The following is a 20,593-nucleotide window of genomic DNA, read 5'->3' on the forward strand; positions in this document are numbered from 1 at the left end:
ACAATGGCGCATGTAGAATCTTGATGAAGCATTCACCACCCTCAGAAAGTTCAACATGAGGTTGAATCCACTAAAGTGTATCTTTGGAGCTAGATATGGGAAATATTGGAATTAGCGTTGACCTTGAAGGCTTATAAAAAACTTAAATAAAGTAAAAAATGATAAAGAAAATGCCAATTATCAAATTTTATCGATCAAATAGAAGAGTATAGTCAATATATCTCCAAGTCGGGTTGAAATTGTTCGTCATTTTACAAAAACTTCAATTATGACAACAGATTCCAGTGGAGTCAAAATGTTACTGAGCTTTCCAAAATTTAAAATCGCAACTAACATTGCCGCTAATGTTGCTGACCCCACAACTCAACAAAGATTTATTTTTATATCTGCGAGATAGAGATGAGGTTGTGAGCTCAGTCTTTATCCAAGAAGAAGGGAAGAAATAATTGTATGTTTGTTAGGTGCAAAATACTTCGCAAAGCAAAATTGAGACATTACATTGTAGAGAAACTTGCCTTCACTTTCATCATTACTAACAAGAGCTTTCGAACTTATTTTCAAGTCCATCCCATCCAAGTCATAAATGATCATCCGTTGATATCATAATTGACCTGAACCAAACATTTGAGGTAGCTTTTAAAATGGCCAATAGAGCTCAACAAGTTCCGGATAACTTACATGTCCCAACGGCGATCAAAGCACAGGCCTTAGCTAAATTTGTTGTTGACTTCACCATGATAGTGTCGAACAAAAGCTACCAATGGGAAATGACTTATTGGAGACATCATAAGTAGATAGAGCATCAAAAAAATGAGTAGTTGAGTGAGTATTGTATTAAAAAGCCCTACAAATGTTATCCTCATGCATGTTGTCAAAATACAGCTTCCTCACTAAAAACCAATCAGAGTACAAAGCTTTGAGTTTTGATCTAAGATGTGTTACAAGTGTTTGGGCCTAGCATTTACATATATACTCAAACCTATAACTTATCATCAAACAAATGAACGGAGTATATGAGACAAAGAAGATACTTTGAAAAGGTATTTTTTAAATTCTAGGTTAGAGAAGGAAACTTGGACTAGAAACTAAAGGTATCTTTTAAATAGAGCAGATCCCTATGAAGCAAAATCAACTCATCAATTAAATTTCAAAGGAGGAAACTTGGACTTGAAACTAAATCTTAACCTTGTTTGGCCAACTATAGAGGAATAAGAAATGGACATTAATCTCCAGTCAAAATCTAGTTGGTTCGATTCATTTGTCCAATATTCGAAGTCATAAATGCTACCAGAAAGTGATATGAACTTAAATCGCGACATTTTAAAATCAAAGTGAACTCATATCTGCTTCTTAGAGATGACTTATAATAGAGATTAGCAACTTTGCCTTACCCGCGAGTGAGAGAAAAAAGTGACTTTAAAATGTGGTAGTCATTCCAAAAGATGGACCCAAACCAATCAAATTATCAGTCATTATTGAGATAATAAAGTTACTAAGGATATTTTAGCCGACAATTGGAAAAAAAGAAAAATAAAAATTCAAAGGATTTCACTCCAATGTAGCTTCAACGTTCATATAAACTATAATCAATCAAAATTTCTTGTCCCTTCACCGTATGGGGGACTTACTCATCCACTTCCGCCCAGAAAAAGATGGAAAGTTCATCATTTAGTGATCAACTAATTCACAAAATACATAGAGGCAATCACACTCATAATGAAGATTGCAAAAACAATCCATAATTTCATCTAGATCAAAATAATTTGCAGGCATGGTGTGCCACACATCATAATAACCTACTATGGACCTCAATAACAAATTACCTAGAACTCTACTAAATCCAAGGAATCTACCTTAAGTTTGTATCCGTGCATCATCCTAAAATGGATGAACAAGTTGAAGCGGCAAATAATCATATTCTCAATTTGAGCATAAGATAGTCGAAGGTGCTAAAGGAAATTTTGATGATGTCTTGCCCTCTGTATTATGGACTATCAACACAAATCCATCAACAATCATAAGGCAAACGCCTTCATTATTACAACATAGAACAAAAATTGATCTAACAGTTGAGCATATCTTACACAGTCAAAGGATAGTGACCGCCTAAAAGTATGAAGAGGCGAAGCTTAAGGAATGATATAAAGGTAATGAAGAAGAGATGAAAGATGTGATTAATCTACTTGAGAAACTCAAGATGTGGTTTGCCATGAAATCAAAGGAAGTTAAGTGTATAACATCAATGAAATAGAGCAATTAAGTAAAAAGCAATTTAAAGTAGGGAACCAGGAGCTTAAGAAAGCCAACCCAACTGCTCGACAATTCCCAATTCATAAACTTGAATCTAATTGGGATAGACTTCACATAATACGAGAATGAATCGGGTTTGGAGCCACACGCTAGAGCTAAAGACCCCATAAAATGAAACAACGATGATCAAAAGATTTTCTCTGTTTAAAAACTGTCTATTATTTTTTCTCTTTTTCACCTAGTCATTGAAAATTGTAATCATAAATTGAGCTCAACCATATCCTTAAAGTGTATTCTTGAATGCGGTGCCTTATTTGGAACACAAGAAAGTTGCCCTAGCTAATGAAGTCATTTTTTGTGAGTTGTTGATAAAAAATATGACCTCATTCTCAAAGAGTGAGCAGTAAAGAATTTATTTTTTAATTAGAACTTAGTTTAAGGAAGGAGAATTAGGACGCAATGGAAGAATAGATCTGATTAGAAGACCATCTGATGATCTGATTAGAAGAGTAGATGTTTTAGATTCGACTTATGTTAAGAGAGGAAAAGGTAGACCAGGATGACTAGGGCATATTGTATTAAAAATGATCATAATTTATTAGAATTAAATGAAAATATGACACAAATTAGGACGCAATGGAGGAAAAGGATTCATATAGCCGACCCCAATTAGTAGGATAAAGGTTTTGTTATTGTTGTTGTTATTGTTCGTTTAAGGAAGAATATGATCAACTAATTTAGGGATTGAAGAACATGAGATATTATCTTAAATAAAACTGAAAAGTTATACACAATTACTCCTAAAGCCAGATCTGCAATACCCAAGAGAATGACAGTCAAGACTTTATGTGGTCACCTATTTTTTTAGAAACCCAAGCAAAAAACTCAAAAAAAAATCAACCATACTGTTAGGTGCAGAAATAAAAACTCAAATAATTTTTTCAATAATTGAGTCAAATCATCATAAATTTACAATAGGGGAACTAGTCCTGATCTGACTCAAGGAACTCCCCTCTCATCAAACAATGTTAAAATGAATTTTCAACTTAAAAGACCTCGACTTAGCAGGCTGACTTTAGAGGAACTCGCTCCTAAGTTGTCACTCAACATAGAATAAGGATAAATAGACTTAGGATTTGAGACCGAGAACTCTAAAGTTAAGTCCAAAAAATCTTGAGAGGTTGTTCTTTGAAGAAGAGCAACAACCCCCATGAAAAGAACATTCAGAATTTAACAAAGCAGCCTCATCCTTTTCAAGTCCTAGTGCAACAATTCAGAGAGAACTTTGCAAGTAAAAATCATATTGAGTTTGCATATGAAAAGAGAGGTTTTGAACATATCAGCCACTCAAGCAAACAAGTGGCTTCAAAATCATTTAAATCAGCTATGAATCTACCAATGAATACCTTATCATTAGCAAAAATCAATATTTTTACAGACGAACAAGTGCATCACTTAGAAGTAAAAAGCAAATACATAATATAATTTTTTTTTTTTACAAGCAGAAAGTAGAGATATATAGATGGCAAATGATTCCTCGAGATAACACATCTGCCACTTCAGTGAAAAAAGGTTCCACCTCGACCACACATTGCTACCTCTTTTGCAAAAAATAGAATCCCAACAGAGAGTCCCACTCAATGCAGGAAAACCGTCATTCTTGAGGATAGATCTTAGCCAAATTAATGCAAGGTCAACATATGCTTGCCAAAATGCCCAAGTACCTGTTCCACAACAGGGTCAATCTTGTCTTTACACCCAAGTTGAGATCTTCGATTGGGAGAGCACACTAACCCAAACTCTTGCCACCCCACATCAGGCAACGCGCAAATTGAAAAACTCGAAGAAAACTCGAACAAAAACATTTTTCGCAGTGGACTCAACAGAGCCACATTGCCCAAACTTCAACGATCAACTCTCAATAATCAATGCGTCCTCCAGGCTGGAATATTCACTTCTTTGAATGACAAAGCAGATTCGCATGTGTCCTTCGCTACTATCGCTTCACCAACAACCCAAATACATAGAGCCTGTTAATGATATTGACATAGAAAAATAAAAAGGCATATAATTCCTCAATTGAGGAGCAAGTGTTTATGGCGAGTAATGTGAGTGATGCAATACCAAGTTAAAAAAAATGACAAAAAGATCATTTCGGATGTAACAGTTTTATCCCATACAAAATGCTAGAAGTATTGGATAAGAACGACCAGCCAACCACATTGACAATAAATTGGCAAAAATGATTGACTCAGGTACACCCTATCAAAAACTCGAACAAAAACATCTTTCGCAGTGGACCCAACAGAGCCACATTGCCCAAACTTCAACGACCAACTCTCAATAATCAATGCGTCCTCCAGGTTGGAATATTCACTTCTTTGAATGGCAAAGCAGATTCGCATGTCTCCTTCGCTACTATCGCTTCACCAACAACCCAAATACATAGAGCCTGTTAATGATATTGACATAGAAAAATAAAAAGGCATATAATTCCTCAATTGAGGAGCAAGTGTTTATGGCGAGTAATGCAATACCAAGCTAAAAAAAATGACAAAAGATCATTTCGGATGTAACAGTTTTATCTCATACAAAATTGCTAGAAGTATTGGATAAGAAGGACCAGCCAACCACATTGACAATTAATTGGCAAAAATGATTGACTCAGGTACACCCTATCTACTTTTGAAGGATCTAACACTTACTCTCTATCACAACCAGCTAAAGAAGTCAAAAAGAGTTTACACCTCAAACATCTAAGTCATTCCTTCCCATTTAACCTACTCAAATAGATCCCAATCTTGGAGTCCAACAATTAGCTCGTGATAAGATTCACATTGAGAGATGTGTAAGTGTACTCCTTAAAAGTCTAAATGACTGCCTCCACAAAGATTGGACTTTAGACAAACCAAAAATACCCCAATATTTATTTCATTACAAAAAATTACCTTTTCACCAAAAATGGCCAACTAGGCCTCAAACAAAGTGTGTATGTCAAAGAGAGAGAGAGAGAGGATAGGTAATAAGCAGTTAGGAGAAGTACACTTCATCGGATTACCATTTCTATTCTTATTCTTCACTAATCAACTCTTCTACCACAATCACCTAGTAAAATTCATCTAGAAGTCTGAGAGAGAAGGATAGGTAATAAGTAGCTAGGAGAAGCTCTCTTCACCGAATTACCCTTTCTATTCTTATTGTTCACTAATCGACTCCTCTATCGCAATCAACTAGTAAAATTCATCTAGATGGCACAACAATCGAGAAAATGAGACCCTTCAAAGTTCAAAACCAATCGATCAAGGCCAAACTTAAGGCTCGCCTCTTGAAAACAAGACAAGTCTTGGATGAAGGATAGATTCTAATTCAGTGAACCCATGAACTTCTCAAAAGTCCTTGTCTCGACAAGGACATTAGCTTGGAAGTAGCCAATGTAAGGGATGCTTTATTTGTTGATAGCAGCTTCATCAACTTAGCTTTAGGCCTCATCAATTTCGCCTTCTCTACATCCCAAGAAGATGCCCAAGCTCCAATTTCTTGAGGACATCCTATTTTTCTATGAGATTTTGACTAGCTCGTCCTATAATGTTGATTTAGAGTAAGGAAATGTATTGTTAGCAAACAATCATGGTCCTCATGGTCTCAACAAGATAGCATTGCTTCCTCATATAAGCAACTCGCGCCTCCGAGTAGAACATTGGGCATAGCTCCAACATCGCCAAGAGACATGTAAGGATTGACAGTGCAATCAATGGCACCTTAGTCGTCAGGTCAAAAGTGAACACCTGCTTGAAGGAGCAAACCTCACTCCCTTCAACTTCCTTCCCCTTCCCTTGGGGATCCAAACATTTCCTCTTATGTGATTCATGGGTGGCCTTGGTAGTCGCCCTCTCCTCATTTATCCCTATCCATGCATGCTTCTTTGCACAACCAGTAGTCTGTAGATGGACTCACCTCTTAAGCTCAACACCACTTTGTCTTGAAGTCCACCTCCACCGGTGGTTCACTTGGACTTGCCCTCATCCTCACTTTCTGCACTCCCCATCCTCTAAGAATACACCCTCTTTCTAGCTCCCTCCTCCGAGAATGCCAGGACCTCAGGTTCATCTCTAAAAAGCATTACACAAAAATATTAAAATAAATAACTCCAAATAACGCAAGACAAGAATCTATAATTATTAACTTGGCTTTCAAGGCCACTCACAATTTATGTATTTCTTAATGTAGGAATAATCTAAAAATCTCCTATATCCAACTTTAGGGTTCCTAAGTCAACCATAATCACTTTCTCAACACCATTAGGACTAAAAGAGAAGGGTTTGAGGGTTGATTGGCATCATATGAACTAGGTAGTGAGCCAAAAAGTTGAAAAAATTTAAAGCATCTCTTTCCAATTATTTATCGTAACCACCATCCCTACTGTTTATGAACAACTTTATGGTGAAGAGATGGTAAAATAGATTTAGGCTCCACTCTAGTTTCACATCTCAAGTAAAGGATCAATATTATAATGTTGACCATTGAGTTTAGGAAAATTTGGGCAAGCATATTACTTTATAGCCTTCACTATCTTCACCAGTTTTGGGCATATCAAGAAACTCAAATTAAGTCAGAATTTATGTTCGAAGACATAGACTTCATCATTAAAATATGAGTTGGGGAACTTGCCCCCATTCGGCACTTGAGACAAGTGTGTGTTATCATAGATGAAAATCATGGCATATCCTTTTGCCCTTCAAGAGGAAACCTGCGATGGCTTAAAATTAAACTCATTGAATGACAACCACTCTTCTCTAATGTTCGTGACACCATGACTATTTACATATCGATAGAATGATGAAAGGAAAAGACCTAAAGGGAGAAGCTCTGGGAATTTCAAAGAGAAATGAAGGACAAAATAATTGAACTAGGTGGGAGCATGGATATTCGTAATGCTAACTTCCACCATTGGCACCATGCCTAATTAAGAGGTAATTGCTTACATTCTTATTCTAAGTTGTAGCATGAAATGCTCAAGTAACACTATAATTAAGACTAACAAGTTGAAGTAATTGAGAGTAAAGTGATAAATAATTAATATTCCTAAAAAACTAATAACTAACCGTATCCTTGAGAAGGGGGATCATCTTCCTAAATGCAACACCAACTTCACCAAACTCGCTACACGAAGCAATTATTTAGTTTTTATTTCTTACCCTCTCAAGCTGTTAAATTCCAAACATAAAGAATGTCATCCTCCCAAAAAAAAAATGAATATCAAATAAATGAGAATTAAATACACCATCAAACATTAAAAAGAGGAACACACAACATTCATTATGATTCACAAATATAACAAATAAATTACATCACAAATGCATAAAAATATCATTAACAAATAAATTTGGAATTGATTTGGCCCCTCACCATAGAGTCACCTATTACAAAACCAGAGAAAAAAGGGTGTTGTCGGTGACGTAGCTAAGGACAAAGTTACCACCAGCCAAAATTAGTTGTAATTGAGCGAATCTAGAGTATGATCCACTACAACACCTTAGCCTTCAAACGCATGAGCTCCTCGCCCAGGTGACTGGCCATCTCTCCTTATGAATCAGGCTGCTTCTCCAAAGCAATCAATCTCTCTTGTATGACTGCCACCATAAAAGTTTGCCTCGACAACCGATCTTTAGTGAATAGAAGAAGCTCCTACTGAGCAACTTACCTAGTCAACAAGTCAGCCATCCATGTTGACATATCCCCTACACTTGCCAACTCTGTGACATCGATCAAGTCTTCGAGAGGGAACTCTTCAAAAACCAGTGAGTGACCACCCACTAGCCCTAATAATCGAGGGCAACAAGCATATTGATTACTCAAAAGCTATATCTTCAACATGGCATGCTAGTGTTAGTGTCGTGGAGCCCGATACACAACAGCAGCACATAGGAACCAATGTCCAATGTGGCGCCTAGCCGCCCAGTGCAGGGAACCTGCACCCATTTCAAACCCCTGCATCTGTGTCCAGAGGGGCGGCGCCACAAAGCCGCGGTGTTGTGACTTCAACTCAAGTGTAAACCAGTGCCCAGGGGCGGAGCTACGGCATCATGAGCAGTTTGACATAGTTTGGAATTAATCTCTTGTTTCACAAAGAACTAGATAACACTGTCATTATCGAATCTCAAGCTTTGGATGCAAAAAGTAAAGGGTTGTGTTAGGTAGACGACAGTCAGCGTAAACTTTTTATCGAAAAATCATGAAATGAATCAATTAAATTATTGTATAAATGCTAGTGTCCCTTGGAAGCGACTCACTGTATGGCCTCAATACAATGAAAAAATATGCAGGGGCCGCTAAACCGCGCCCAGGTGTAGTGCCAAATAAGCAAGAGTTCCCACATTACAGGCAGATGCGGGTAAAAAATTTAGTCCATGAAACTAAAATTAAGATAGGATCTTAGACTATAGAAACTCTCACAGGTAAATTATTGAAATTAGTAGATATTATGGCTCATAAGAAGATAAATATCTAATGTCTTTAAGAAATTGAATGGGATTAAGAAAATACTAAAGAGATTGATAACTTAGGTTTAAACTTTGGTATTCAGATAAAAGTCGCAATAAGAAGATAAATATCTAATGTCTTTAAAAAATTGAATGGGATTAAGAAAATACTAAGGAGATTGATAGCTTAGGTTTAAACTTTGGTATTCAGATAAAAGTCGCACTAGATAATGTGTAGGTGTAATTATATATAAAAGATTGAAAGATAATGTTGTAAAAATTAATAGAATTTGAGATAGAATTAAAGCCCTACAGATTGTTGTTGAAACTAAGATTGTTAATGTTACAAGTGTTTATGCTTATCAAGTAAGTTTAGATAAATATTCAAAAGAAAAATTTCAGATTGACCTAGAAAAATTAAAACAAATGATACATCTTGAAGAAAGAATTCTTATTGAAAAAGATTTAAATAGACATATTGGTAGATTAATAGAAAATTTTAGAAATATTCATGATGACTATAGTTTTTGAGTGATTAATGAAGAAGGTAAAACCATATTAAATTTTTCATTAACATACGATTTTGTTATTGCTAATATTTTATTTAAGAAAAGATTTTAGCATATTATTACTTATAACAAGGGATCTAATAAAACACAAATTGATTATTTTCTTATGAGAAAATTAGATCGTTAAGAATATAAAGATTGTAACTTCATTCCAAGCGTAAATTTAAATACTCAACATCGATTAATAGTTCTGAATTTTAAAATGAAGAGTTGTAAGATAAAGAATACAATAAAATATTGTCATAAAATTAAATGAGCGCACCTAAAAGATAAATAAAAATATTTTTATAAGAAAACTTAAAAATTTCAAGATAAGAAATACTATTAAATAGTGGCAAAAGATGTACTTAGAGAATCAAAGAGAAAACTTTCTATAAATAAAAACAGTTGGTGGTGAAATAATAATGCTCAAGCAAAGATAAAATACGAGAAGTTGTGTTATAAAAATTGGTTTAAATGTAAAAGCTTAAAGAATTGGAAAACTATAATGTAGCCCGTAGAGAGAGTCTAAGAAAATAATTTGTTATAATTAAAATTTTGCTTTTAGTGATCATTATAATAAATAAGATACTAAACATAATGAAAAACATATGTATAAACTAGACAAATAAAAAGAAAAGAAAAGTAAAGATTTAATTCAACTAAAGTGTATTAAAGATAAAAATCAAAAAGTATTTTTCTTAGAGTAAGACATTCAACATAAGTGAGTGAGCTATTTTGATAAATTTTTCAATGAAGTTTTTGAAAATACGATCGATCTTAATGATATCAATATCATTAATAATAATAAAACGTTTTATTTTATCATTGCATTAGTAAAAAAGAAGTTGATGAAGCTTCAAAGAAAATCAAATGTGAAAAATCAGTAGGATGTGATGATATCCCAATTGAATTGTGAAAATATTTAAGAGATTTAAAAATTTCTTGAGTTACTAAATTCTTTAATATTATTTAAAAACTAAAAAAATGTCTTAGCGAATGAAGAGTATTTTGGTCCCCATTTTCAAGAATAAAGTGGATGCACAAAAGTGTGCAAATTATCGAGGAATTATGTTGAAGTGTTAAACTTTAAAATAATGGAAGAGGGCAATTGAATATAGGTTAAGACATGATACAATGATTTCTCATAATCAATTTGGATTTATGTCAATTTGGATTTATGTTTTGGATTTATGTCGGGTAAATCTACTATGAAAGCTATACATTTATTGAGAGGCTTGATGGAGAAGTACAGAGAGAGTAAAAAGAATCTATATATGATTTTTATTGATTTAGAATAAGCTTGCAATAAGATTCTAAGAGAAGTCCATTGGAGAGTTTTTGAGAAAAAAGGTGCTAGTATGACTTATATTCAAGTTATTTACGATATGTATACTAGAGTTGTTACTTGTATTCAAACGGAAGGAGAATTGAACAAGTATTTTCCTATTTTAGTTTAATTACAGCGGGGATCAACTTTAAGCCCATAATTTTTTGCTTTAGTTATGGATGTTCTTACTGAACATTTACAGGAGGATCTACCTTGGTGTACGTTTTTCACTGATGATATCCTTCTTGTGGATAAGACTAGAGACCAGAGTTTAGGAAAAACTTGAATTATAAAAATCTACATTGGAGTCTAAAGTCCTTCGTAAATCTAGAACTGAATACATGGAATGTAATTTTAGTAGTATTTAGGAAAAACTTCAATTATAAAAATCTACATTGGAGTCTAAAGGCCTTCGTTTGAATAAATCTAAAACTGAATACATGGAATGTAATTTTAGTAGTAGCTCTAGTAGCAAAGTTATGATTATGGGTGATCAAATCATTAAAAGGTGTGAACATTTTAAATATCTCGAGTCTATTGTGCAAAGTTATGGTGATATATATGAAGATGTTATTAGTAGAATTCAAGTAGGTTGGTTGAAGTGGAGGAACGCATCGGGCCTATTGTGTGATAGAAAAGTACCGCTTAGAATTAAAAGAAAATTTTATAAGATGTTGCTAAGACCTGCAATGCTCTATGGTGCAGAATGTTGGCCTTTAAAAGAGAAGCATAAAATCGAGTGTTGTTTAGATGAGAATGCTAAGGTGGATGAGTGGTTTGATACTTAAAGACAAAATAAAAAATGAATATATTCGTAAAAGGGTTGGTGTAGCTCCAGTGGCGGAGAAGATTAGCGAGAGTCGTCTTAGATGGTTTGGTCACATTAAACATCGACCACCTGATGATCTGGTTAGGAGAGTAGATGTTTTACTAGATGTTTTATATTTGACTTTATGTTAAGAAAGACAGATTTAGACCTAATAAGACTTCGCCTTATTATATAAAAAATGATCTTAATCTATTAGAATTAAATGAAAATATAACACTCAATAGGATGCAATAGAGAAAAAAGATTCAGGTAACTGACCCAACTTAGGGGGATAAAGACTTGTTGTTATTTCACAAAAGACTAGATCCTTTCTAGCAGTGTATTCTCAATAGTGTGTAACAGGTGTAGAGCGGCACATGTGTCGATAGGGTGGATTTCGGCAAGTGCTTTATCTTGTACGATAAAGAGGAAAAAGAGCATGAATTCTGTAAATTCCAATAGTGCAGAGAGTGAATCTAAATGGTGTAATTTTATACTATTCTCCTTTCATAATAGTGAATTTTTTGTGTGGTGTGGCTCTGTGATATTTTTCCATTCTCGGGTTTTTCAACATTAAATATTTGTGCTTTTTTTTATTTAATTGTTTTGTGCTTCAATTTAATTTATTGTTTCAGATCTCTTAAATTGGTTTGTTTTTCCACAGTGTAATTTTGGTTATGAATCAATCAAATCCCAAGTTTCCATCCCAACAGCTAGCTTCAACGATTTTTTAACCTGACCACCCGCAACAGTGGTCACCACATTAAGGAGCCTCACCAACTCCAATCCTCAAGAAAGTGAAATTCTCGGTGGTGATCTCCATTTGGATGCAAGTCCCACTTAGCGATGACACCAGAAGTAAACAGCAACCCCGCAATAGAAAAAAAATCCTAGAAACACTGGGATCTTGTCCTTCTCTACCACCTTCAAGATAGGACATCATAATGTTAAAAAAAAGAACAAATTAGTCCATGAATCCCGATTAACTTACCGACTCAGACTCAATCACAACTTTCTTGAAGCAAGTAGTTGCCCGTATAGATTATCTCAATGAAACCATTCTTAAGGTCACCTAGCGCGACCACTTTCACCCTCTTCATCTATGAGAGACCAGCCATGGCTCTCATTTTCTCACTCTATCCTCGATAGCTATCTTCCAAATCCCTAGCATCATGGTCATTAGCACATCAATGGAAATGTCAAAATCTAACGTGTTCATGATTCATTGTTTAAAGAATATGAGCGATCATGAAAGGAGGAGCACACAACAAAAAAAACACATAGAAGGATTAAAAATTTATATGAGAGCGAGTCTCACTAACATGGATAAAATGAAAAACACATCGGTTTCTATGAAAATAATGTATATTAACTTCTCTTAAATATACTTACCTTTCCAAGAACAATAGATTCAAGATATAGCACTAACAAGATTTTAAGGTCAATTATTGTTTGAGAAAAAATTGAGGACCAATTCCAATGCAAAGATGATGAGGTGTGAACTCAAACCAAAAGTGTTGATAGCTCTCTTATTATATTGTTCTTCTTGTGGCCATCTTTCAAATATAAAATAAAATATGAGAACTAACAGTGCACCACTAATATCGATCAGTCTAACTAAATGACAAAGAGGACGAGCTCTCGAGATTAGATTTAGCATTGCACCCCTAGACAACTTTATACAGATTCAACCACAAGAATAGATAGAGGCATTTCGCCAAATGATCCCAAACTATGAGTTTGCCTAACCGAGTTCAAGGTTTTCACTAGTCAATGATAAGGTAGATCAAAGCACACCCAAAAAAAAACATCGATACGGACTCAAGGATGACTTCATCTCCATTCAAATTAGTTTCATCAGCCAACCAAGCCAGATCAGCCTACCATGATCATCGATGCATCCCAATCTAATCCCGGGGATAGGCAGCCTCTTCAACAAGTTGGCCACCCAACCCAAACATGGATCAAGCCAACAAGCCCCATATACTTCTAAGTCTCCTCTTTACATATGAATTGTTCCTTTTACAGCCTTCCATGTAGTGCTTGAGACCCCATAATCAAACCAACAAATAGGAGATCTAAAGGTGAGCTAAGGGTTCTTAACATTTAACTATTTTCCTTTGAAACAGCTGTACTTCAAGCCATCCATTAGTTGACCTCATTACTTCTCTTACTCTATTTTTCTTGGCCTTTATACCTTACTCTGAATCACTGTAGCTTAGGTGTGGCCCACGGATTGTTTGAGATTCAACAAATTTGTTAGCGGAAGAATGTGCGACACTCGACACAATGAAGTGGAAAGGTACTTTATTTTATGAAGTGAAGTGAAGAGAACCTAGCAATGGAAATCATTCAAATAGTGAAGCAAAAATCAAGAGTGGTTAGAGATAGTAAATCCTCTGAATAGTGAAACAAACATCAAGAGAATTTAGTAGTAGTGGATCTAAAATGAGATCATTGCAATCAATAGAAAAAGCAATGATAAATCTTACAAAAGAGAATACAAGTGAAGTTATATCCACTTAACAACAGATGAATCTCCAGAAATCTTAAGAAATGGTAAATTTTCCAAACAACTACTTAAATCAAGAAAATTTCAAGGATGTTAAATATAATGGAATAAGAATTGAAATGATCTAATCAAATAAATCTAAACAGCTATAATCCCAAAAATGGAAATTACACATCTTAAAAATGAAGTTCTATGCACATAACAATGGATGAATCTGTAAATATAAATCAAATGATAAAAATCTTTAAAATGGTAGATTCTCCAAACGACTACTTAAATCAAGAAAATTTCAATCATGTTAAAAATAATGGAATAAGAGTTGAAATGATCTAACCAAATAAATCTAAACAGCTATAATCCCATAAATGGAAATTACAATCAATATCTATGCACAGTGAACTTTTCAAAAGATAATTTTTAAGCAAGAATCCCAATTAAGATACACTAATGTAAACCTAGGTAGGGATGAATCTTCAAATATAGATCACAATGAAAATATCAACAATAAATTAATATTATAAATGATGATTAGAATTAAGAGTATGTCAATAATGAATAAACACAGATAGAAACAACAATCATATAGATCAATGCAGCGACACTCACTAATCATAATTCTTAAAAAAGAATCATAATGAAGAGAATCCTGATGATATCAAACTATGAAGTCCACGATTAAAGATTAAAACTGATCACACCTAAAACAGCTAATCTCAAGCACATTTGAAGCAAACAAAAGTTCCCAATAATACTCTGAAAACATTAATCGTGGAAATATTTTCTGGAGACTTCAGTAGTTGTGTGGGCAAAACACTAGGTAATCAAATTATGAAGCATTCCAATGCACATATGAACAATAGTCATGAAATCAGTTAATGCATGGTTAAATTTAATCAAAACCTTAATGAAAAGAAATTATAAATTAAATCATTGAAATGAGCATCTAAAAATGAAGTCAAAGAACTTTCTATTGATCAAGCAATCTCACAAAAAAACATTGATCCCACCAGAATCAACGATAAGCTACTTAAGATTACTATTCAAAGCAACACAATCTAGTTATAAGAAATTGGGAATCAAAAAGCAATATATAGATCTCTGCTGATTCGTTTCTGAGTAGAAGACATAGACATGAGAAAATGCAAGTTTCTTAAGAGAGCATGGCAAAGATTTCTTTGGACCTTAGAGATCAATATTGGATTTTTGTTCTTGGAGGAAGATTGGTGGCGAGCTGAAGCAATTGCAGATGTTGTCTCTTGGGTTCTTAAAACAAGTGTGTAAGAGCTATGTGGCTGGCAATCTGAAGCTATGGAGATGATCACCTGACGAGGTGGCCACTGGGTTTTGGTTCTTGTAATAATAGAGGCTAGAGCTTGAGGTCGGCAGCTCATTTGCTGCATGAAAAGGATTCAGCTAGGACTGAGGCCGACAGCACTTTAGCTACGGTTGAGACCAGTGGTTGGATAACAAAGTACTAACATGTATAATTTAGAGGTCACCTCTTTTGACGATGTTATAAAGTTGGACTAATTGGTAGATTTGTAACACATTTTCATTAATATATTTAATTTCTAAAACTGTTTAGCATTTTCTTTGATACAGAAAGTGTAATATACTAATTTTTTTGTAAGAATCATTTGATTTTGACTCTTTTTTTAAAGAACATGTCATTCATACATCACCGGTATGGATTAATTTTATCTAAGAATGACTAATTGCTAAATTTTAAAAAATTACTATTTGTACAATGTATATGAGTATAATACATATATTTTGTACAATGAGTACACGTACTCAGTGTATATGCTGAACTATATAGTATGTGAATTTTTTCGAGGTTTTTAATGAATTTCGAGGTGTAATGTATTCCTTGAGGACAGCATGGTTGTAAGTTGTAGTTGAGATTTTCGATTGGGAGAGCAAGCTAACCCAAACTCTTCCCACACCACATTGGACAATGCACAAATTGGAAAACCCCAAGAGAAACCTCTTCCGCAATGGACTCAACCAAGCCATGTTGTCCAAACTCCATTGATCAACTCTTAATAATGATCCTCCTAGGCTGGAATATTTGCTCTTTCAACGGCAAAGTAGATTCAGATGCCTCCTTCACAAATATTGTCTCACCGACAACCCGAAATATATAGAGTCCATACATGATAGTGACATGTTGAAAAATAAAAGGCATATAATTCCTCAATTGAATAACAAGTATTTATAGCGGGTGATGCAATGCCAAGGTAAAAAAACTGACAAAAAAAATCATTTCGGATGTAACAGTTTATCCAATACAAATTTCTAGAAGTATTGGATAAGAACGACCAACCAACCACATTGAAAATAAAACTACAAAAATGATTGACTGAGGTACACCATACCTACTTTTGAAGAATCCAACACTTATTCTCTATCATGACCATCTAAAGAAGGAAAAAAGAGTTTATACCTCAAGCATCTAAGTCATTCCTTCCAATTTAACCTACTCAAATGGATCACAGTCTTGAAGTCCAACAATCGGCTCATGACAAAATCCGCATTGAGAGATGTGTAAGTGCACTCCTTAAAAGTCTAAATGGCTACCTCACCAAAATTGGACTTTAGACAGACAAAACATACCCCAATATTTATTTCATTACAAAAAAATACCATGTTTAAAAAGAATGGCCAACTAGAAGTGTATGTATGAGAGAGAGAGAGAAGGATAGGGAATAAGCAGCTTGAAGAAGCTCTCTTCATCGAATTACCCTTTCTATTCATATTCTTCACTAAACAACTCCTCTACTGCAACCACCCAGTAGAATTCATCTAGTTCGCACATCAACGAGGAAATGAGGCCCTTCAATGTTCAAAGCAAATCGGTCAAGGCCAAGCTTAAGGCTAGCATCTCGAAAACGAGCCCCGAAGATACCTAAAGCTCCAATTTCTTGAGGGCAACCTATTTTGCTGCGAGATGTTGACCAGCTCATCCTCCAATATCAATTTGGAATAAGGACGTGTATTGTTAGCTGACAACCATGGCCTTCAGGGTCTCAACAGTATAGTCACATTTCCTCATGTAAGCAACTACACGTTTCCGAGTAGATTGTTGGGCATAGCTCCAATATCGCGAGGAGATTTAGAGATGTGTAAGGATTAGCAGTGAAATCAATGGCACCATGGTCGTCAGGTCAAAAGTGAACACCTGCTTGAATGTGCAAATCTCACATCCTTCAACTTCCTTCCCCTTTTCTTGGGGATCCAAAGGTTTCTTCTTATCTGATTCATGGGTAATTGCCCTCTTCTCATTTTTCCTTATCCATGCGTGGCGCTTAGCACATCAACCTTTAAATGGACTCGCCTCTTAAGTTCGACACCACTTAGTCTTGAAGGCCGCCCTACCGGCTGTTCATTTGAACTTTGCCCTCATCGTCACTTCCTGCACTCCCCATACTCGAGCACACCCTCATTGAAGCCCCCTCCTCTAAGAATGCCAGGACCTCAGGGGCATCCATAAAAAAATAGGCACTGGTGTCAACTGAAAAAAGGAAATGAACAAAAATATTAAAATAAACAACTCAAGAAAATGCAAGACAAGAAATTATAATTATTAACTCGACTTTCAAGGCCACTTACAAGCTAAGTATTTCTTTATGCAGGAATAATCTAGATATCTCCTATATCCATCTTCAAGGTTCTTTAGCCGACCATAATCACTTGATCGGTCCCACTAGGGCCAACAAGGGTGAGATTTGAGGGTTGACTGACCTATGTGAACTGGGTAGTGAGCCAAAAAAGTTGAAAAAATTTAAAACATCTCTTCCCAATTCTTTAAATCACCAACCCTACAGTTTCCAAACAAATCTATTGTGGAGAGATGGCAAAAAAGATGTAGGCTCCACTCTAGTTTCACGTCTCAAGTGGAGGATCAATATCATGATGTTGACCATTAAGTTTAGCAAAATTTGGGCAAGCCTTATTTAGTAACACTTCACTTTCTTCACCAGTTCTGAGCATATCAAAAAACTCAAATTAGGTCAGAATTTATCTTCAAAGAGATAGACTTCATCATTAAAATATGAGTAGGGGAACTCGCCCCCATACAACACTTGCTATAAGTATGCGATATCATAGATTAAAAACATGACATATCCTTTTGCTCTTCAAGAGGAAACCTGTGATGGCTTAAAATTAAACTCATTGAATGACAACTTCTCTTCTACAACGTTCGTGACATCATGACTCTTTATATGACTATAGAATGATGAACGGAAAATACATAAAGGGAGAAGCTCTGGGAATTCTAGAGAGAAATGAAGAAAAAAATAATTATAGAAAGTGGGGGCATGGGTATTCATAACGCTAACTTCTACCGTTGACACCATGCCTACTTAAGAGGTAATTGCATACATTCTGATTTGAAGTTGTAGCATGAAATGCCTAAGGAACACTATTATTACAATTGATTATTTGAAGAAATTGAGGCTAATAATTAATATTCCTTAAAAGCTAACAACTAACTGTATCATTGAGAAGGGGGATTATCTTACTAAATGCAATCCCAATTTCCCCAAACTCACTACATAAATCAATTATTTATTTATTATCTCTTTGTCACTAAAGTTGTTAAATTCCAAACATAAAAAATACCATCCTCCCCAAAAAAAAGAAAAATGAATATCAAATAAATGAGAATTAAATAAACTATAAAACATTAATAAGAGACCAACACAACATTCATTATGATTTATGAACATAACAAATAAATTACATCCCGAATGCATAAAAATATCATTAACAAACAAAACTAGAGTCGACTTGGTCCTTCACCATAACGTCGTCTATTACAACACCGGAAAAAAAAGGTAAATAACCAAAGTTGCAAGTGACTATCGGCGATAAAAAGTGGGGGTTTGGAGGAGTTGCCCGTAGGAAGTTGTAGGTTACCGGAATCGAAATTTCGTCGTCCGCTTCGAAATGACGTTTTAATTTACATGTAGATTTAAGTTTAAAATCAAATATGAAAATCAAACTGACTCCATATTATTCATAGTTTAAATGAAAGAGCGTTTTACCTCAAATCATGTATCTATCCTGAGGGATAAACACAAGACTTGAGAATGATGTTCGATCAAATAAATTAAGAAATACATGACATCCGTTTGCTATGCGAAACCGTTTTATTTGCCGACAAATTCTCCTATTTAATATGAAAAATTAAATAGGGTTTATTTTAAGCTGGGTTCGGAAAAGCTTCCTATAAAGGCAAGTCCCTATAGTTAATTATATCTTAAATGACCGAAATCACTTAAGAATACTTTCAATAAAAATCAGAAAAAATTATCTTCAAGGACTTTAAAAGGGTGGGACTTTTCAACGAAATCGAATAAAGAGGTGTGAAAGGGGAATGACTCAAGCTCGGAACATTTATTACAGAATCAAAAGAAAGAAGAATTAGGGGATGCCACAAATCCAGAGGAGATCCTAGGTGACTTCCCAGTCTACCCTATGGTTTGGCTTCAATTTTGAGAAGAAATTATTCAAATGTTTCATCTTGCCAATTTTATTTAATTGGGGCTTACGTTTGTGTGAAACGCTCGCACAAACGGCCCGAGAGACGTGAGGATTTAGGTCGTAACGAACGACAACCTCAGAATCTTAAAACGAGTTAGGGCTTAGATTGTACGGCAGAACTGTACAAATGCCTAACAAAAAGATTGAGGATTTATGTTGCGTTATGCGAACAAACTCGAAATCCTATGGATTATTGTTTTAATTCTATGAAAAAAATGATTTAGCTGGAGAAGACATGTTCTGCTGTTAAAGATGATCGTGCTGCCCACCGCGCTAGTTCCAAGCTCCTTGTCGTAACGAGTTTAAGTTTTCTAAGGTGTCAGGTTATAATATTAAATCCAGCGGCCCTATGATTGTAGTTCTTCAAATATTTCATAGATAACATATTGAAGTTGCACAGTGTATAGCATAACAGTAGAATATGTAGCACAGGACAAATAGTAGAGTATGCAGTAAGGAAATCAGTACGACATGCGGTGTAAAAAAAAAGTAAAAAGACTACAGCAGGTAGGTGATTTGCAAGAAAGTAACATGCTGTAAACATAAAACAAACCTGTATACCTGGGAGGTCCGTTGTTCCTTAGGTGTAATTGATGCAACAGGTACAAGCAATAAAGTTTGAGAACACGGGCTGAAATGCTTTATATAAACAAAAGCAAAGAAACGTCGCCCAGAAAACACGAGAAAGTTCGTCAAAAGACTCACGACAAGAGAAATGTGAGGAAATCGACGAAGCGACAAATCGATGAAAATCGTAGAAAACACGGGAAAATCCCGAAAAGAGACCACGAGAGCTTTGTCCAAAGGTTCCGAGAAAGACAAATGAAAAAGTCCGAAAAGAGGGGGACCGCAAGCACTGGTTCCGAGAAAGACGAATGAAAAAGTCTGAAAAGAGGGGGACCGCAAGCACTCGGGTCGAGGCTAGGCTCAATTATATATTAGTACTCGAGAGCGTCGAAGGCTACTCGGTCACCCGGATGTATAAAGTCCGCCACTCAACTAGAAGGGTGCTTTATCGAACCTAACTCAGGAGGGTATTCCTTAGCCTAAACAGGTGATCAACAAGTGGACAACCAATGTTTAAAATGTATTTAAAATTTATATTTTCAACATGCA

At 35.0% G+C, this 20,593-nt stretch overlaps 1 protein-coding gene across 2 annotated transcripts in view; it reads right to left on the reverse strand.

The window, feature by feature from the left end:
* LOC110022318 overlaps window positions 1–20,593 on the reverse strand; it is a 48,925-nt gene that overhangs the window by 16,508 nt on the left and 11,824 nt on the right. The window contains exon 1 of one of the 2 annotated variants that reach the window (XM_020721194.1): window positions 3,975–3,996. The exons of the other annotated variant lie outside the window; for it this stretch is intronic. The gene's annotated coding sequence lies outside the window, so the exon portion shown is untranslated. Of the gene's footprint in view, window positions 1–3,974; window positions 3,997–20,593 lie in introns of those variants that run through there. 2 annotated transcript variants of the gene reach the window in all.

This window comes from Phalaenopsis equestris, unplaced genomic scaffold (genome assembly GCF_001263595.1).
Source record: "Phalaenopsis equestris unplaced genomic scaffold, ASM126359v1 Scaffold000180, whole genome shotgun sequence".
NCBI classification, from domain to species: Eukaryota; Viridiplantae; Streptophyta; class Magnoliopsida; order Asparagales; family Orchidaceae; genus Phalaenopsis; species Phalaenopsis equestris.